At 42.2% G+C, this 17,121-nt stretch overlaps 1 long non-coding RNA gene across 1 annotated transcript; it reads right to left on the reverse strand.

Moving 5' to 3' along the window:
• Positions 1-4,477: 4,477 nt before the first annotated feature.
• LOC135229193 (uncharacterized) lies at positions 4,478-15,931 on the reverse strand. The gene is made up of 2 exons (XR_010319967.1): positions 8,786-15,931; positions 4,478-6,806 (listed from the first exon to the last, which is right to left on the reverse strand). It is a non-coding gene; the product is annotated as an uncharacterized LOC135229193 (long non-coding RNA).
• Positions 15,932-17,121: the final 1,190 nt, after the last annotated feature.

Below are 17,121 nucleotides of genomic sequence, written 5' to 3' on the forward strand. Positions count from 1 at the left end.
AGAATCCAATAAGAATGAAAACACTTCCTAACAGAACCTTTGGGACACAGCAAAAGCGGTGCTCAGAGGCCAAATTATATCAATAAATGCACACATACAAAAAGAAAAAATGGCCAAAATGAAAGAATTATCTCTACAACTTGAAGAAATAGAAAGACAGCAACAAAAGAAACTCACAGGCACTAGAAGAAAACAAATAATAAAAATTAGAGCAGAACTAAATGAAATAGAAAACATAAAAACAATTGAAAGAATTAACAAGATCAAAAGCTAGTGTTTTTGAAAAAAATGAACAAAATTGATAAACCACTGGCCAAACTGACAAAAGAAAAACAGGAGAGGAACCAAATAACCCGAATAAGAAATGAGATGGGCCATATCACAACACACCCAACTGAAATTAAGAGACTCATATCAGATTACTCTGAAAAATGGTACTCTAACAATTTGAAAACCTAGAAGAAATGGATGAATTCCTAGAAACACATTACCTACTTAAACTAACACAAACAGAGGTAGAACAACTAAATAGACCCATAACAAAAGACGAGGTGGAAAAGGTAATCAAAAAACTCTCCCCCCCCAAAAAAAAGCTCCGACCCGAACAGTTTCACTGAAGAGTTCTACCAAACTTTCAGAGAAGGGTTAACACCACTACTACTAAAGGTATTTCAGAGAACAGAAAAGGACAGAATACTCCCAAACTCATTCTGTGAAGCCACCATATCCCTGATACCAAAACCACATAAAGACATCACACACACACACAAAAATTACAGACCTATATCCCTCATGAACTTAGATGCCAAAATCCTCAACAAAACTCTAGCCAATAGAGTTCAACAACATATCAAAAAAATAATTCACCATGACCAAATGGGATTCATACCACGTATGCAGGAATGGTTCAACATTGGAAAAACCATTAATGTAATCTATCATATAAATAAAACAAAAGACAAGAATCACATGATTTCATCAGTTGATGCAGAAAAGGCATTTGACAAAGTTCGACACCATTCATGATAAAAACTCTCAGCAAAATAGGAATAGAAGGAAAATTCCTCAACATAATAAAGGGCTTTGATACAAAACCGATAGCCAACATCATCCTAAATGCAGAGAGCCTGAAAGTATTCCCCTTGAGATAGGGAACCAGACAAGTTTGCCCTTTATCAACACTTTTATTGAACACTGTGCTGGAGGTCCTACCCATAGCAATTAGGCTAGATAAAGACATAAAGACATCCAGATTGGCAGGGAAAAATAAAAGTATCTCTATTTGCAGATGACATATCTTATACACAGAAAACCCTAAGGAATCCTCCAGAAAACTACTGAAACTAATAGAAGAGTTCAGCAGAGTATCGGGATACAAGATAAACATACAAAAATCAGTTGGATTCCTCTACACCAACGAAAAGAACACCGAAAAGGAAATCCCCAAATCAATACCGCTTACAATAGCCCCGAAGAAGATAAAATACTTAGGAATACATCTTACCAGAGATGTAAAATACCTAAACATAGAAAACTAGAAGACGCTACTGCAAGAAACCAAAAGAGACCTACCTATGTGGAAAAACATATGTTGCTCATGGATAGGAAGACTTAACATTATAAAAATGTCTATTCTACCAAAAGCAATCAATAGATTTAATGCAATTCCAAGCCAAATTCCAACTTTTTAAAAATAATTTGTATTGTGCTTTAAGTGAAAGCTTACAAATCAAGTCAGTCTCTCACATATAGACTTATATACACCTTACTACACAATGAGATAGCCCGCTCCCTCCTTCCAGTCTCTCTTTTCGTGACCATTTTGTAAGCTTCTAACCCTCTCATCTTCCCTCCAAACAGGAGATGTCAACATCGCCTCAAGTGTCCACCTGATACAAGTAGCTCACTCCTCATCATCTCTCTCTCCAATCCGTTGTCCAGTCCAATCCAGGTCTAATGAGTCCAATGACATTTTTTAATGAGATGGAGAAAAAATCACCATCTTCATAGGGAAGGGAAAGAGGCCCCAGATAAATAAAGCATTCCTGGAAAAGAAGAATAGAGTGGGAGGCCTCACTCTACCTGATTTTAGAACATATTACACTGCCACAGTAGTCAAAACAGCCTGGTACTCCTACAACAACAGATACATAGACCAATGGAACAGATTTGAGAATCCAGACATAAATCCATCCACATATGAGCCGTTGATATTTGACTAAGGCCCCAAAACAGTTAAACGGGGAAAAGACAGTTTTTTTTAACAAATGATGCTGGCATAACTGGATATCCATCTGCAAAAAAATGAAACGAGACCCATACCTCACTCCATGCACAAGAACAAACTCAAAATGGATCAAAGACCTAAATATAAAATCTAAAATGATAAAGATCATGGAAGAAAAAATAGCGACACTGTTCGGAGCCCTAATACATGGCATAAACAGTATATAAAACATTATTAACAATGCAGAAGAAAAATTAGATAGCTGGGAGTTCCTAAAAATCGAACACCTATGCTCATCCAAAGACTTCACCAAAAGAGTTAAAAGATTACCCAGACTGAGGAAAAGTTTTTAGGTATGACATTTCCAATCAGTGCCTGATCCCTAAAATCTACATGATACTGCAAAAATTCAACTACAAAAAGACAAATAACACAATTAAAAAATTGGTAAAAGATATGAACAGACACTTCACTAAAGAAGACATTCAGGTAGCTAACAGATACATGAGGAAATGTTCATGGTCATTAGCCATTAGAGAAATGCAGATCAAAACTACAATGAGATTTCATCTCACTCCAACAAGGCTGGCATTAATCCAAAAAACACAAAACAAGAAATGTTGGGGAAGTCGTGGAGAGATTGGAACACTTATACACGGTTGGTGGGAATGTAAAATGGTACAACCACTTTGGAAATCAATTTGGCGCTTCCTTAAAAAGCTACAAATAGAACTACCGTAAGATCCAGCAATCCCACTCCTTGGAATATATCCTAGAGAAATAAGAACTTTTACAGGAACAGATATATGCACCCTTATGTTCATTGCAGCACTGTTTAAAATAGCAAAAAGATGGAAGCAACCAAGGTGCCCATTAACGGATGAATGAATAAATAAACTTTGGTATATTCACACGACAGAATACTACACATTGATAAAGAACAGTGATAAATCTGTGAAACATTTCATAACATGGAGGAACCTGGAAGGCATTATGCTGAGTGAAATTAGTTACAAAAGAATAAGTATTGTATAAGACCACTACTATAAGAACTGAGAAATAGTTTAAACAGAGAAGAAAATATTCTTTGATGGTTAAGAGAGATGGGAGGGAGGGGGGAAGGAGAGGGATATTCACTAATTAGGTAGTAGATAAGAACTACTTTAGGTGATGGGAAAGACAACACACAATACAGGGAAGGTCAGCACAACTGGACTAAACCAAAAGCAAAGAAGTTTCCTGAAGAAACTGAACGCTTCGAAAGCCAGAGTAGCAGGGGCAGGGGTTTGGGGACCATGGTTTCAAGGGACATCTAAGTCAATTGGAATAATAAAATCTATTAAGAAAACATTCTGCATCCTACTTTGGAGATTGGCATCTGGGGTCTTCGGCCCTAGCAAGCGGCCATCTAAGATGCATCAATTGGTCTCAGTCCACCTGGATCAAAGGAGAATGTAGAACACCAAGGACACAAGGTCATTAAGAGCCCAAGAGACAGAAAGGGCCACATAAACCAGAGACTACAACAGCCTGAGACCAGAAGAACTAGATGGTGCCCAGCTACAACTGATGACTGCCCTGACAGGGAACACAGAGAACCCCTGTGGGAGCAGGAGAGCAGTGGGATGCAGACTCCAAATTCTCTAAAAAGACCAGACTTAATGGTCTGACTGAGACTAGAAGGACCCTGGTGGTCATGGCCCCCAGACCTTCTGTTGGCCCAGGACAGAAACCAACTCTTCAGACAGGGATTGGACTGGACAATAGGTTGGAGAGGGATGCTGGTGAGGAGTGAGCTTCTTGGATCAGGTGGACACTTGAGACTATGCTGGCATCTCCTGTCTGGAGGGAAGAGGAGAGGGTAGAGAGGGTTAGAAGCTGGAGGAATGGACATGAAAAGAGAGAGTGGAGGGAGGGAGTAGGCTGTCTCATTAGGGGAAGAGCAATTGGGAGTATGTAACAAGGTGAATATAAGTTTTTGTGTAAGAGACTGACTTGATTTGTAAACTTTCACTTAAAGCACAACAAAATTTAAAAAATTAAACAAATCAAAAGACGCATTGCATTAGGTAAATCTGCTGCAAAGGACTTCTTTAAAGTGTTGAAAAGCAAATATGTCACCTTGAAGACTAAGGTGTACCTGACCCAAGGCATTGTGTTTTCAATCACCTAATATGCATGTGAAAACTGGACAATGAATAAGGAAGACCAAAGAAGAATTGACACCTTTGAATTTTGGCCTTGGCAAAGAATATTGAATGCACTGCCAAGAGAAGGAACAAATCTGTCTTGGAAGAAGTACAACCAGAATGCTCCTTAGAAGCAAGGATGGCGAGACTGTGTCTTACATACTTTGGACATGTTGTCAGGAAAGATCAGTTCCTGGAGAAGGACATCATGCTTGGTACAGTACAGGATCAGTGGAAAAAAAGGAAGACCCTCAAAGAGAGAGACTGACACAGTGGGTGCGACAATGGGCTCAAGCATAGTAACGATTGTAAGAATGGCACAGGACCAGGCAGTGTTTTGTTCTGTGATACATAGTTTGGCTATGAGTCAGAACAGACTTGATGGCACCTAACAACAATCGACTTGAAAATGATACCTTCAGTTCTTTTTTTACTCCAATTTACTGAACGCTCTGTAATTCTGGTTGACTCATAGTGCCACAGTATTTCAAATTTATTTTCCTAACTTTTTTCAGATTCTTTGAAATGATCCTACTGAGTGATTTGGATAACTTTTATATACAACTTCCATCAACCTAGTTGCATGGTACATTCAAATATTAACAACAAAAAAAAAATTAGTCAACCCATTTATTTAAGTCTGATCAGAGCCACTTCATTTCTCACAAAATGATTTAATAAATATCTAATTATTTTACAAATAGTTGTGTTGACATTTGCAAACATATTCCATTTTTTCATGCTGTACTTGAGTCATATTAAGCCCTGATATCCTCCTTCCTTTTGGGAATGTGAGAGTGGAGAGGCAATTAAGAATAATCCACAGCGGGCTCCAGTCAGGCATTTCCTTTCCATGGACCCTTCCTTTATGATAAAAATCTCACATGAGATGATTCTAGATGATATAATTATCAAGGGAGAGTAAAATCCCCATGTTTCCATATGATGTTTCATTTCACTGGGAATTAAAATTACCTTGATTAGTGTTTATTTTCCTGGTGCCACACACAAGCAGTTGCACATAGAAGATATTGCTTATTTAAGATGTTTCTATTCATTTGTTTAACTTAATAGTCTTCTTTGGGACCCAGTCAAGACAGCCAAATTGCATTTGGTTCTTTTTCTCGTCTTTATGAGCCAATGATGTAATCACCAGGAAGGTAAGTAGCTATAAAAATGAATGTTTCTGCAAAAATGACTTTAAATGCATGACTGCAGGACATCAGGAATGTTCTGGATGAAATATGATGAATATGTTGCTGCTTCTAAGATTTTGTGGAAACCCTGGTGGCATAGTGGTTAAGTGCTACAGCTGCTAACCAAAGGGTCAGCAGTTTGAATCCTCCAGGCGCTCCTTGGAAACTCTATGGGGCAGTTCTACTCTGTCCTATAGGGTCGCCATGAGTAGGAGTGGAGTCGACTCGACGGCACTGGGTTTGGTTTGGTTTTTCGGTTCTAAGATTTTGCAGGTAAGGATAAATTTTCTTAATCTTTTTATTCCCATAAATGATTGTCTAATCAAATATACATTATTCTATTTTAAACACCATTGTAGAAGCAACCTTCTGTATGTTCCTGCTACGAACATATTTTACCTTTTGTTTATTACTGTTCTAGTCCTACTCTTCTGAGAACCAATCCTTTTGAAATCCTTACCTGCTCTTCATATTAGGTGTCTAACTTACTCTTCTTACATTAATAACAAAATATTAATATCTATATTTATAAATTTATCACTTCAACATGACAGTTAAATTATCTAGCCTGATGTATGGATTCAATAGATAATAAGTAACATATTTATATTTTCTTACTATTTTAAATAACTTTCGCATGTCATGTGAGGCAGACAGTGCAGGAATTACCTACATTTCAATTTCAGGAAGCTAAATTTGCTTACTTATATGCATACCCCCAATAGCATATAAACACTGAAATTCAACCTAGCGTTTATGAATTCACAATAAAACTGAAAGGGAAAAAAAAAGAGGCAGCATAGAAAGAAAGAAGAAAGGAAGGAAGGAAATGTAACTGAGTAAACCGTCTAGAAGCTTGGAGTAAAGAAGGCAAAAAAAAAAAAATAGCAATATTTGTTAGTATTGTCAGAAGTAAGCTTCATACGTCTGTATATATGTATATATGTATATTCTTTCCAGATGAAGGTCATCGTCCCATTCTGTGGGTGAGTAAATCAAGGCTACGGAAAGTAAAGAAGCATACTTAAAGTCATCAGCCAATTAAGGGCAGAGTGGGATTACAAAGACAAATCTGCCTAATTAAAAAGCCAACATTGTATCAATGATATTTCCCTTAACGTTATAATGGCTCCCACTTTATACTTACAGTGTAAGCATTGCTGGACAGTATAAAATATTTGATTCCTGAGTTTCCTATACAAAAAAGTAATGATGAAAGTGGTGAGAAATTTAAAGTATTGAACACTACAAACACTCTGGGCTGTACCATACATAATACGACATGAACAATTGACTTCGTTCTCCAAAAGTAAAAGATAAAAAATATTAGACAGTAAAGATAATTTAAATCTATTAGCCAGCAAAACATGTGAAAATAGTAGCCTAACCACTCCTGATCGTCTACAGGGTTAGCATCATAATCACTATTCAGAGACTGATGCTGAGTTTGTGCCATTGAGAATGGGTGAAAACAGGAGCACCAACTGGTCTCAAAGGCATTTAAACCCCTACTGAGATTTGGAGCTAATCATTTTATCTTACTTATTTGGAATTTATTATAATTTTTGATCAATTTACATTTTAAACTTTTAAACATTACATAATTCTCTTTGACATATTTCATGCACTAAATACATAGCTGGAATATAAGCTTATCAATTTATCTGACTTATTACAAGAAAGGAGTCCTGGTGATGTAGTGGATTACAACCTGGCTGCTAACCAAAAGGCCGACAGTTCAAATCCACCAGCCACTCCTTGGAAGCCCTTATGGCGCAGCTCTCCTCTGTCCTATAGAGTCGGTATGAGTTGGAATCAACTTGATGACAACAGGTTTGGTTTAGTTTTTTTATCACAAGAAAAATCTAAATGTTAACATCATTTTTGGTGAATTTATATTTTGAAATTTTAAAAAATGTATATATCTAAAAAAAGCATAGATTGTAACCTGTTTTACAAATGTTGAAATTAAGTTTTATAGTCAGTAAGTATTGCCGATATACAGCTAGTCAATGAAGGAAGTAAAACCCGGGTAATTGAAACTTGATTCTAAATCCCATTCTGTCTCCACAAAAATGTAATTACCCATATGTTTAATCATGCCTGAACTCTGAGTGGACAAGAAGAAATATAATAAAAGAAAACAACAACAGCAAATAAAATGAAACACTGTTTTAACTGTTAAGGTAGAGAAATAAGAAAGACATTTGAAAGTAAATACCAAGGCTTCAACAACAGGTAAAGAGCGCAATAAGGCAGTAAACATGTTGAGTCGACAATAGTGACGAGGTAAAAAAAAAAAAAAAGACTTCACAGGGATACAGAGTGATCAGTATCACATAAAATGGTGGTGGGACTAGAACTTGGGTTTACAGCTTTGCGAAGATTTTCAAAGCTATTTAGGAAGTGGTAAAGGGAAAAGTAATGGATTCAGAATGGGAAGAGTTGTGAGCAAAGCTATGTTTATGTAATGATTTAAGCATTTTTTCTACAGCATGGGACTTGTAAAATGATTTACTGCACTAAAATAATACGTGAATGACATGGACAACTAGTTTAATTCCAATAAATCAGAAATTGCAACACCTGCTAAAAGGAAAAGCTGCTGGATGCACATTTTGAAGCATCTAGCTATTTTATTTCGGTGTCAAGATGCTCCTCTCTTTTACATAATGCTGGTAACCTCTGCTGCACTTATTTTTTATTCTTTGTTTTCTGTTTGTATCTGTCATGATAATAGACATCTATTGACTTATTCTGCTGTTTAATGTGTTTTTATTTGTTTTTGTCTTTTTTAACCATCCGAATTATTACATTAAATATTTATCTACAAGTACACCTACAGTTATGGAACATATTTGTTGTTGAAACTTTCATGTCAAAATATTTTTTGATTCAATATTCTCTAGCCACAATAGTCCCTCCAACTCTTTAAACCATTGGAACATCACTTTATAATTTGAAATGTAATGATATACACATTATTACACACCTGATTGCTGCCTTAAGCCACATAGTGGTGAAAAATTTATATAGAGACGATGATTTGACAAAATAGTGGTTTGCCTAATAATAAAACTTAACATTTTTATAAGATTTTTCACTGTACTTTTCAAGGAGAGATTTGAAGCCAATTCTTGAACAATGCTCTTGGCAGGCTGAAGAATTTTTACCTTAGTAGAAGGTGAAGAGCAGTGGCAGATATTGAGACAAAGCTGTCTTTCTTCCTGTGCTGAGATGAAGGTCCGTGTTGCTGTGTGGAACTGCATCAGGTAGAGAATTTCTAAAGGGAGCCAAGACCCGCTATGCAATTTCTTCATCCTTAGAGTTAAATAACCATAAGAATATTTCCTATACTTCAATTTATTCTTGAACATTGAGTGAATGGTCAAAAAAATGAATGACATTGGGTAATATTTGTGAGAAACCTACGTGTAGAATGTTCATTATATGTACACAGAACTCTGGGTATATGGAGCAAGAAAAATATCTACAAAAAATATGAATTAATTAAGAGAATTAGATTCTGGCAACCAACACAGAACCAATATGCACTTATGTCTTTAGTGATGTTCAATATCCAATGCCTTTATTTTTAACTGACTTGCTTACAGAGCTGTGTTTTGTTCTAGAGATCAGTGTTACGAAGGCAAGTGGGACTTGCTGAGGCACCGCAAATGCAGTCAGTGTGATTGTGTGTATCCAACTGGGGATCCGTCACCAACACTGTCGGGAAACTGCTGGTAAGTAAGCACTTTTATTCAACCTGTTTCTGACTAAAAGAGCCAGTCCCCAAAATATACTAAAAGGTGGATGTCATGGATTGTATTATGTCCCCCCCGAAAAATGTGTGTACCAAGTTGGTTAGGCCATGATTCCCAGTGTTCTGTAGTTGTCCTCCATTTTGTGATTGTAATTTTATGTTAAAGAGGATTAGGGTGGGATTGTAACAAAAAACATTACTAACAATGTACAAGTACCCAAAGAGAAATTAGGTAACTCCTAAAAATGAAACACTTATGCTCATCCAAAGTCTTCACCAGGAGAGTAAACTGATTGCCTACAGCCTGGGAAACAGTTTTGAGCTATAACATTTCCGATCAGCATCTGATCTCTAAAATCTACATGATATTGCAAAAACTCAATAACAAAAAGACAAATAATCCATTTTAAAAATGGGCAAAGGATAGGAATAGGCACTTCAACGAAGAAGACATTCAGGCAGGTAACAGATACATGAGGAAATGCTCATAATCATTAGCCGTTAGAGAAATGTAAATCAAAACTACAATGAGATACCATCTCACTCCAACAAGGCTGCCATTAATCCCAAATCACAAAATAATAAATGTTCGAGAGGTTGTAGAGAGACTGGAACACTTATTCACTGCTGGTGGGAGTTTAAAATGGTGCAGCCACTTTGGAAATCAATCTGGCACTTCCTTAAAAAGCTAGAAATAGAACTACCATAGCATATGGCAATCCCACTCCTTGGAATATATCTTAGAGAAATAAGAGCCTTTATATGAACAGATATATGCACAACCATGTTCATTGCAGCACTGTTTACAATAGGAGAAAGATGGAAGTAACCAAGGTGCCCACCAACAGATGAATGGATAAATAAATTGTGGTACATTCACACGATAGAATACTTCACATAGATCAAGAACAATGATGAATCCGTGAAATATTTCATAGCTTGGAGGAATCTGGAGGGCATTATGCTGAGTGAAATTAGTCAGTTGCAAAAGGACGAATATTGCATGAGACCACTATTATAAGAACTCAAGAAATAGTTTAAACAGAGAAGAAAATATTCTTTGATGGTTATGAGGGTGGGGAGAAAGGGAGGGAGAAGGATATTCGCAAATGAGATAGTAGACAAGAACTATTTTAGGTGAAGGGAAAGACATCATACAATAAAGGAGAGGTCAGCATAACTGGACTAAACCAAAAGCAGTTTCCTGAATAAACCAAAAGCTCCAAAGGTCAGAGTAGCAGGGGCAGCAGTAGGGGGACCATGTTTTCAGGGGACATCTAGGTCAATTGGCATAATAAAATCTATTAAGAAAACATTCTGCATCCCACTTTGGTGAGTGGCGTCTGCAGTCTTAAAAACACTATCAAGCGGCCATCTAAGATGCATCAATTGGTCTCAACCCACCTGGAGCAAAGGAGAATGAAGAACACCAAAGATACAAGGTAATTATGAGTCCAAAAGACAGAAATGGCCACGTAAATCCAAGACTACATCAGCCTGAGACCAGAAGAACTAGATGGTGCCCGTCTACAACTGAAGACTGCTACGACAGGGAACGAAACAGAGTATCCCTGACGGAGCACGAGAGCAGTGAGATGCAGACCTCAAAGTCCCATAAAAAAATCAGACTTAATGATCTGACTGAGACTAGAGGAACCCTAGAGGTCACGATCCCCAGACCTTCTGTTGGCCCAAGACTGGAACTATTCCCAAAGCCAACTCTTCAGACAGGGATTGGACTGGATTATAGCATGGAAAATGATAGTGGTGAGGAGTGACCTTCTGGTCTCAAGTGGACACATGAGACTATGTGGGCAGCTCCCGTTTGGAGGGGAGATGAGAAGGCAGAGGGGGACAGAAAGTGGCTGAATGGACATGGGGAATACAGGGCTGAGAGAAGGAGTGTGCTGTCTCATTAGTGGGAGAGGAACTAGGAGTACATAGCAAGCTGTATACTAATTTTTGTATGAGAGACTGACTTGATTTGTAAAGTTTCACTTAAAGCACACACACAAAAGATGGAAAGAATACACAGAGTCACAGTACCAAAAGAAATGGTCAACTTTCAGTCATTTCATGAGGTGGCATATGATCAAGAACTGGTAGTAGTGAAGCAAGAAGTCCAAGCTACACTGAAGGCACTGGTGAAAAACAAGGCTCCAGGAGCTGACAGAATACCCACTGAGTTGGTTCAACGAACAGATGCAGCACTGTTCATGCCCACTCCACTATGCAAAGAAATTTGGAAGCTAGCTACCTGGCCAACAGACTGCAAGAGATGCACGTTTGTATCCATTCCAAAGAAAAGCGATCCAACAGAATGTGGAAGTTATCAAATGTAAGTGATAGTAAATATGGTAAACAAACAAACAAAGAAACTCTATCTATTCTACACTGAATATGACATTCTATCCCCAGGAGATCTAGTGAGTTTATGATGTTGTTGTTAGGTGCTGTTGGGTCAGTTCCAACTCATAGCGACCCTGTGTACAACAGAACGGAACAGTGCCCAGCCCTGGGCCTTTCTCATTGCGATGTTTGAGCCCACTGTTGCAGCCACCGTCTCAATCTGTCTCATTGAGGATCTTTGTCTTTTTCACTGACCGTCTACTTTACCAAGCACAATGTCTTTTTCCAGGGACTGATTACTCCTGATAATATGTCCAGAGGACGTGAGACCAAGTCTTGCCACCCACCTTTCTAAGGAGCATTCTGGCTGTACTTCTTCCAAGACAGGTGTGTTCATTCTTCTAGCAGTCCATGGTATATTCATTATTCTTCACCAACAACATAATTCAAGTTTCTGTTCTTTTGCCTTCCTTATTCATTGTCCAGCTTTAGCTGCACATGAGGCGATTGAAAATATCATGGCTTGGTTCAGGCACACCTTAGTCCTCAAAGTGACATCTTCGATTTTTAACACTTTAAAGAGGTCTTTTGTAGCAGATTTGCCCAATAAAATATGTCGTTTGATTTCTTGACGGCTGCTTCCATGGGTGTTGATTGTGGATCCAAGTAAAATGAAATCCTTGATGACTTCAGTATTTTGTCTGTTTACTGTGATTTTTTTATTGTTCCAGTTGTGAGGATTTTTGTTTTCTTTATGTTGAAGTGTAATCCATACTGAAGGCTGAAGTCTTTGATCCTCATCAGTAAGTGCTTCAAGTCGTCTTCACTTTCAGTAAGCAAGGTTGTGTCATCTGCATGTCTAGGCTGTTAATGAGTCTTCCTCCAATCCTGAGGCCCCTTCTTCTTCATATAATCCAGCTTTTTGGACTGTTTGGATTATATGTTTTTTTAAAGACACTGAGTTTTTGGTAATTTACTATGGCAGCCCTAGAAAATGAATACAGAGCCCTTCACCAAGAACAAGTCAAGTTAGCACCAAAAATGCTCCTGTAAGGGTAGCCACGTAACATGAGACATGGCAGTTTTAAAAAGTATGAAGTAAAACTCTCAGCTTTGACAGACAAAGGGCTCCTCTAAGACTAAGTTCATTGCTGTTGAGTCGATTCTATCTCATAGCAACCCTAAAGGACAGAGTAGAATTGACCCATAGGGTTTCCAAGGAGTGGCTGGTAGATTCGAACTGCTTGAATAAGTATTGTGAAAAAATACAACCCTGACACACAACTTTTCTGAGCTTAGTATTAAAACAAAACAAAAAAGTCGCTGTCGAGTGGATTCTGACTCATAGGGACCCTATAGGACAGAGTAGAGCTTCCCCACAGGGTTTCCAAGGAGTGACTGGTAGATTCAAACTGCAGACCTTTTGGTAGCACCCAAATGCATAATCATCGCACCACCAGTGGCTTTCAAATCAGCTATAGGCTGATGATCTCCAAATTCTTAGAACCCAGAAAACTACTCTACCTCTGAGTGGTATCCACAGCTGGGAACTGTTCTTCACACTTGGATGACCTCAGACATCCAAATCTAACATGTCCAGAAAAAATCGTTTGGTCATTTTCTCAAGTTTGTTCCTCCATGGTTTTCCACATGGTAGAGAATAGCTCTGGTGACCATGCGCTCATGGTAGCCTGAATTCTAGAAGTCACCTTTGATTCTCCGTTCCCCTCATCCCATACATCTGATCCACCAGCAATTCTTGGCAGCTCAAGCTCCAAAGTACACCTCAAGCCTGCCCACTGTTCCCACCTGCACTACCACCATCACTCCTCACCCTGACCACTGCAGAAGCATCCTGACTGGTCCTCTGTATTTGCTGTCTTCAAGTTCTCCTGGGCTACAGTTAATTCCTGGGACACATTCTTTCTCAAGACCATTGAACAATAGAAGGAGAAGGGCATTTAGTTGTATGCTACCTCCTCTGCTTGAGCTGCATGTCCCTCAGAAATCCCTTTTCACTGCCCACTCTATAATGTCTCTTTTCCAATTTCCTGTCTTTGGCCGCACTGCTTTGATAGCGTGCATGCATGTGTGCTTCAGGGGTCATGTAGACAGCTGCTTGGAGGAATTTTTCTTAGTACAATCATGGTTGTGTGCCATCAAGAGATTCTGACTCATATCAACCCTGTATGACAACTTAGAACTGCCTCACAAGGTTTCCTAGGTTGCAGTCTTTATGGCACAGCCCTGGTGGCCCCGTGGTTAAGAGCTTGGCCACTAACCAAAGGGTGGACAGTTCGAATCTACCAGTTGGTTCTTTGCAGAAAGACATGGCAGTCTGCTTCTGTAAAGACTTATAGTCTTAGAAACCCTATGGGGCAGTTCTGCTCTGCCCTATAGGGTCACTATGAGTCGGAATTGATTCAACAGCAACTGGTTTGGATTTTGTTTGGTTAGAATCTTTACGGGAGCCCATCTCCAGATCTTTTCAACCCTTGAGCTGGTGGGTTCCAACGGCCCACCTTTCAGTTAGCCAAGCACTTAACCGTTGCACCTCCAATACTTAACTCTGCACGCGAGAGGGCCCTCTCCTGACGTCTCCCGTCTCCTCACCCCGCACACCTTGGCATTCTCCTTGCTTCTAGACCCCACCCTTCCCTCTGGAGGCCCAACCCCCCCCACGCCCGCCCCACACCCGGGCCGCTGGGCCGGGCCAGCAGCCATGTTCCACGCCATCTAGCCAGTTACTCCCGGAAGCGCTGGGACGGGTGGTGAGGGGTCCGGGCCGGATGGCGCGCCTTAGAGAGGATGCTGTTCGTGCTGCTTTCCCTGCCGTGTTCTCTGAAAGGTATGAAACTCCGGCAGCTGGGTGGAGGGACCAGCTCCCAGACTGAACAAGCCTGGCCCCTCGAAGGTGTGGAGGGAAGGCACCAGGAGTGCGGGTCCCAGTCCCAGCATCCCGTGGGCTCCAGAGGTTGGAGAGTCCGGACGTTGGGTTAGCAGCTCGCGTCGCCCCCTCCAGCTTACCCCATCCCGAGTGATCCTCGGGGGCGGACGCTGCGTGGGGGCGGGCGGATGCAGCCACTCTACGGGCTGCGAGAGGGAGCCTCTGGCCCGGGAGACGCAGCTGGTCCGGGAAATTTGCATCCCCATGGCTTTGCAGCGGGGGAGGGGGGTCCAGCCACGGGATCCAGCTGCGGAGTGCCCTCGGGCCTGGGGGCTTGAAGGGCTTGGGGAGAAAGGCCGTGTCCAGGGCTGCGCCCAGGTCCCTACTCTGCCCGGGGCGGGTTTGCGGGCCAAGCTGGGGGATGGGGGCCTGCCCACCCCGCCCCCCACCTGCTCCCTCTGCCAGAGGGGAAACCAAGGCCTAGAGTTCGTCCGGGAGGGTGAGATTCCAGACTGAGGGCGGGGCACTCGCCCCCATTCCTCCTCCCACCCCCACCAGACTCCGTAGGGTGCCACGGACAGGGGAGAGAGGGATCCCCCGCCCAAGGCCATGCTGCCCCTTATTGTTTTGGGCGCTGTGCCTGGGAGGCTGAGGCACCCCGCGCCCGCGCCTGGCCGGTCTACTCTTGGGGCTGGGGCGTCGGCGCGGCCCCACCAGGAAAGGAAGGGGTCCTGGGAATCTGTGGAGCAGCGTGGGGATCCTACTCCTTGTGGAAGCAGCAGCGATTCAGTGTCTGTTAACAGTGTGGATGCCGGGTCCCGCTCCCCCTCTGGGTGGCGGGGGTGGGGGTAGCAGGAAGGGGTCCTGAGCAACCAGGTCGTTTGTTAACTTAAACGTTTGTGCGGCGCTGTGTACCGGTCACTGTGGACGGGGTCTCTGGTGCTGAGGGGATTTGAGGGTTCCTCACACTGGCGGGATTTGGAGCCTCTACCCTGGTGGCAGTAGGTTTAGTGGGTTACCCTGGTGGCGTAGTGGTTACCCAGGTTGGCAGTTTGAATCCACCAGGCGCTCCTTGGAAACTGTGGGGCAGTTCTACTCTGTCCTATAGCGTCACTATGAGTCAGAATTGACTCGATGGCAACGGGTGTGTTTTTTTTTTTTTTTTTTAGGTTGGAGATTAGGTGTCTCTCGGGCTGACATTTGAAGGTCTGGAGCTGACGGTTTATGAGGGTTTCTAAGGGTTTTAAGCGCTCCGGCCATGGGCACCAACCCGATCTTCCAGCCCCTGCGGATGGACCGCCCCCCCCCCGGGGGATTGGCTGCTCTGGGACCCCAAGCCCAGAGGGCGGTGAGAAGCTGACAAACGTGAGTGATGTCCTGCAGGCTCCAGTTGGCGGGGCAGCCCTGCTCACATGGTCTCAATACCGGCAATCGGGCAGTCAGCTTCGTGCCTAGGGGTGGTTTCCGAATGTTCCCTCGTGTCCCCCCACCTGTGCGGGGCGACAACTCTCCCCTGGGTGGGGACCTAGTAGAGGCCTGCAGGGCATCAGGGTATGGAGGGGCAGAGCTTGGGCGGGGAGGGCGCGGCCCTGCAGGTTCCTCTACGTGACCACGGCGGGGGGCTGCGGGTCCTGAAGCCTCGGCCTGGTAGAGGACCCACTAGGTCACGCAGAAGGAGTGGGTTAGGATAATCATAGCATTAATGGGAGTATTGAGAGAGCGCCCTGGGGCCTTGGGTCCCTCGGGAAGAAAAGCTTCTGCTGTCGCCACTGCAGCGGTACCCAGGTCGTCCCGGCTTAGGTCCAGGAGGTTCCGGTGCTCGGAGGGCCTGGTGGGCAGAACAGAACCGGCGGTGCGCGCGCCCTCTCGCGGCCTTGCACCGAATCGCTGAAGTTCAGTGTCAGGCGATTCTAAGCCTTGGTTTTGGAACTGAATAGTGAAGCAGAGCAAATGATGCAGTGCCTTGATGGGACCGGTGGAGACATCAAGAAGCAAAGCACAGCTCAAACTTCAAAATTCCACTGAGTGTTAGTACGATTTCGAGGGAGAAAATAGACGGAGAGTCGAGAGGCCCAGAGATGCAGAAGGGTTAGAGGATTAGGGTTAGGGGTTAGGGTTTGGGGGTTAGAGGTTTGGGAGTTAGGTTTAGGGGTATAGGTTTTAGGTGGTTGGGGGTTGGGGTTAGGGCTGGGGTTACTAGGCTCGGGCACAAGTGGTTTAGGGTTAGGGTTAGAGTGAGGCTGAGGTTGATTCCCCAGTCTTGTGTACCGTCTTTCCTTCGCCAGAGTTACCACCGATCTGTTGTTTGGTTGGAAACCCTGGTGGCGTAGCGGTTAAGAGCCATCGGTGCTAACCAAAGGTCTGCAGTTCGAATCCACCAGGCACTCCTTGGAAACTCTATGGGGCAGTTCTAATCTGTCCTGTAGGATCGCTATGAGCTGGAATTGACTCGACAGCAGTGGGTTTGGTTTTTTTGGTTATTGTTTAGTTGGCTTTTCTCTACCCACTCT

This window comes from Loxodonta africana, unplaced genomic scaffold, assembly GCF_030014295.1.
Source record: "Loxodonta africana isolate mLoxAfr1 unplaced genomic scaffold, mLoxAfr1.hap2 scaffold_129, whole genome shotgun sequence".
Taxonomy (NCBI): domain Eukaryota; kingdom Metazoa; phylum Chordata; class Mammalia; order Proboscidea; family Elephantidae; genus Loxodonta; species Loxodonta africana.